At 35.6% G+C, this 3,339-nt stretch overlaps 1 long non-coding RNA gene across 1 annotated transcript; it reads right to left on the reverse strand.

Annotated features, from left to right (window-relative positions):
- Window positions 1-629: 629 nt before the first annotated feature.
- Window positions 630-1,858, reverse strand: LOC110903231. Its single transcript, XR_004877591.1, has 3 exons — window positions 1,448-1,858; window positions 996-1,069; window positions 630-903 (listed from the first exon to the last, which is right to left on the reverse strand). It is a non-coding gene; the product is annotated as an uncharacterized LOC110903231 (long non-coding RNA).
- Between the last annotated feature and the right edge of the window lie 1,481 nt (window positions 1,859-3,339).

Here is a 3,339-nt window from a genome sequence, read left to right on the forward strand (position 1 = left end):
GGGGACCAACAATGCTACAAAAAAGTATCCATGGGGTTCTAGCTACAAAAGGGGGCAGCAATGTTACAAAAATATAGCTATAAGTTATAGCAATAAAAGCACGTTAAACGTGGTTTATTGCAAATAATCTAACACTCATATTTATTCACATAAGATATCTTTATCTATGCATACACGGCATTACACATGATTCACTTTTGTTCCCAAGTTAGCAAAGAGATACACGTGTCTGTCCACATCAACAACAAGAAGAAATCTACCATATCTCAACTGAAAACGCGATAACAAGAAACCATAAGGAGAGATACCTCTTTAGAATCAACATTAAGTTTCTTTCTAAGCATCATGCAAACCACACCTGCATTCAAGATTAACAAACAAAGAAGTTCAATCAGAAAAACAATCCCTAAAAACCATGAAGCATCAAATCGCTTGTTCTAACTAAGTACTGAATCAGTAAACTTATCAAAATTTCAAAAACATACCTATGAGCCAGTTTAAGTTTGAAACAATGGATGAACATGCAGCAAAGCTCTTCACTTGCTAACTCGGTCCAAATCGGTTGCTTGAAACCGTTATTTGGATCCGTTTTGCAAAACTACGGAGCAGCACAAACGCTTCCTCAAAACAACTTGCAGTTCAATAGTCAAAGGTCAACAATGCCACTTGACCTGTTACAGAAACTGCCACAAGCCATCACCATGAGCCCATTAGCCTCGATGATGTAGCCTCATCAACAGTTGACCGATCCAAGTCAACAACTGAATCGACAAAATGTCATCGGTCAATCGCTGCCACAAAACCAAATTCAGTCGCAGTTTCATTCTCTGAATTTACATCAACCGTCATCAATGCAAAGCCATAATGCATACAGAAACCTTCAACAACAGCAGCAGGTGGCAGCTGTGAATATGAATGTTGACTATTTGTAAGTCAAACCTAGTATCTCAGCAATTTAACATTAATATGAATCTTGAAATAGTTATTGTACATACCCGCTTAATTGCTCAAGCTTTTTTCTATCATATTGCCCAATCACATCAACAACTCTCTTTAAAACCTCATAGCCCTGCTTTACCCGAAATGTCAGTCGTATTATCATCAAAACACATGATAAAACAGAAGATTTTCATGGTGAAACTATAGCAAAAATGTCATTCGTATTACCATCAAAACACATCTGCATAATTTACATACAAAAAACTAAGAGCAAAAATGTTGACTATTTGTAAGTCAAACCTAGTATCTCAGCAATTTAACATGAATATGAATCTTGAAATAGTTATTTTAATAAAAAAAAAAAAAGTAATGATGATTTTTTTCACAAAATGATAAATTCCCAATATCATAACACCTACAAACTAACAGATTTACATAAAACAAAACGATCTCACCAAGAATTAACAATTAAAATTTATGAAAAATTAGGGTTAGACTAAGAGCCAACCTGTTCAGGCTTGAGGAACACGACATCTCCTAACACAATAACAAATCCAGAATCATCCAAAACTTTCGCAGATCTGAACAAATTCATCATATAAAACGTGATTTTAACACCTAAAATCAACCAAAAACAACAGATACAAAGTAAACTAAAGCTAGATTAAACGATTACCGGTATTAAAACAAGATCTGAACAAAAGACGATGAGGATTAACATAAGCAGCAACCGATCTCGGAGAAGATGGTTTATACCAGTTGCACCAACAAGAATCAAATCCTTTTCCATCATGTCAGAGACCCGTTCAAGCATTGCCTCGCAAACAGAATTTTAACCAGATCCAAATCAGACTCAAATAACAAACAAAAAACATTAGATGTGGTTTTATAACGGTACCTACATGTCATCCACAGTGGATCTTGTGCCGATTAGAGAAAAAACCAGTGGATCTTCTGTCAGATTTGAGAGAAAATGAACGATTCAACACAAATAACAAACATATCAGACTCGAATAACAAACAAAAACTTTAGATGTGGTTTAAAACGGTACCTAGAGGTCAACCCCGCTGGATCTTCTGTCGGATTGAGAGAAAATAAATGATTCAGGGTTATTGAAACCCTAGATCTGGAAATCGCCTGGAAGAGAGAAAGCATGGAGTTGGGGGCGGATGAGATCTGGTGAGATGTGAGTTGTGAGAGAGATGAGAGAGAAGGAAGGGGAAAGGTGGATCCGTGTGAAAACAATATCACCCGTCAGATCACGATCCGTGTGAATAAGTGAAAGGAAATGGACGGTGATGATGGATCCGGGTAAATGCTAAAAGTTTTGGAGGGGCATAATTGTAAGTGTAAATTATTTTGTGCTTTAGAGGGTTGAAAACCATGCTTTAGAGGTGTTTGAAGGGAATTTATGTGGACTTTAAGAAGTCCTTCCTATATGTATTATAAAGTAGTATAGATATATATATATATATAGAGAGAGAGAGAAAGTGTATTGTACAAATGCCCTTATCGTACAATACGTACAATACGTACGCGTCAATCTAAGCCGTCAGATCTTTCATCCCGCATTGAAATCGCATATTGGTTTTTTGTAACAATTTCGAATGTGATATTTTTTTATGAAATCGCATGTTGGTTTTTTGTAACAATTTCGCATGTGATAATTTTGATGAAATAGCATGTTTTTTTTTTTTCTAACAATTTCGCATGTGGTAATTTTTGATGAATCGCATGTTAAAAAAACATGTGAAATTGTTACAAAAAACCAACATGCGATTTGAATGCGGGATGAAGATCTGAATGCGGGATGAAGATCTGACGGCTGAGATTGACGCGTACGTATTGTACCTTAAGGGCATTTGTACGTTAATCTAACCCTATATATATATATATATATACATATATAGGGTAGAGATCCTAAGAGATTCCACCCTATTTGAGAAACTTGAGAAACATTCTGGACCACACATTTTCCCTAAGCTTTTCGTAATGTACCATATGTATAGTTTACAATTGACTATATACATATATGTATATATGTATAATCCAATATACATATATGTATATAGTCAGTTTTAAACTATACATATATGTATATTACGAAAAGCTTAGGTAAAATGTGTGGTCCAGATTGCTTCTTCAGTTTCTCACTTAGCGTAGTGCTTCTCACATGATCCTAACCCTACATATATATATATATATATATATATATATATATACGGTAAGGTTCATGCGAGAACCACCCGTATTGCGAGAACCAATGTGTACATAACCTAAAATAGCTAAAAAAACCTAACCCCCCCCCACCCAAAAAAAACCCTAAACCCCCCACCCCCCCCCCCCAAAAAAAATAAAAAAAAAAACTAACCCCCCCCCCCCCCAAGCTAACATGCTAA

The sequence above is a fragment of the Helianthus annuus genome, chromosome 13 (assembly GCF_002127325.2).
Source record: "Helianthus annuus cultivar XRQ/B chromosome 13, HanXRQr2.0-SUNRISE, whole genome shotgun sequence".
Classification (NCBI taxonomy): Eukaryota; Viridiplantae; Streptophyta; class Magnoliopsida; order Asterales; family Asteraceae; genus Helianthus; species Helianthus annuus.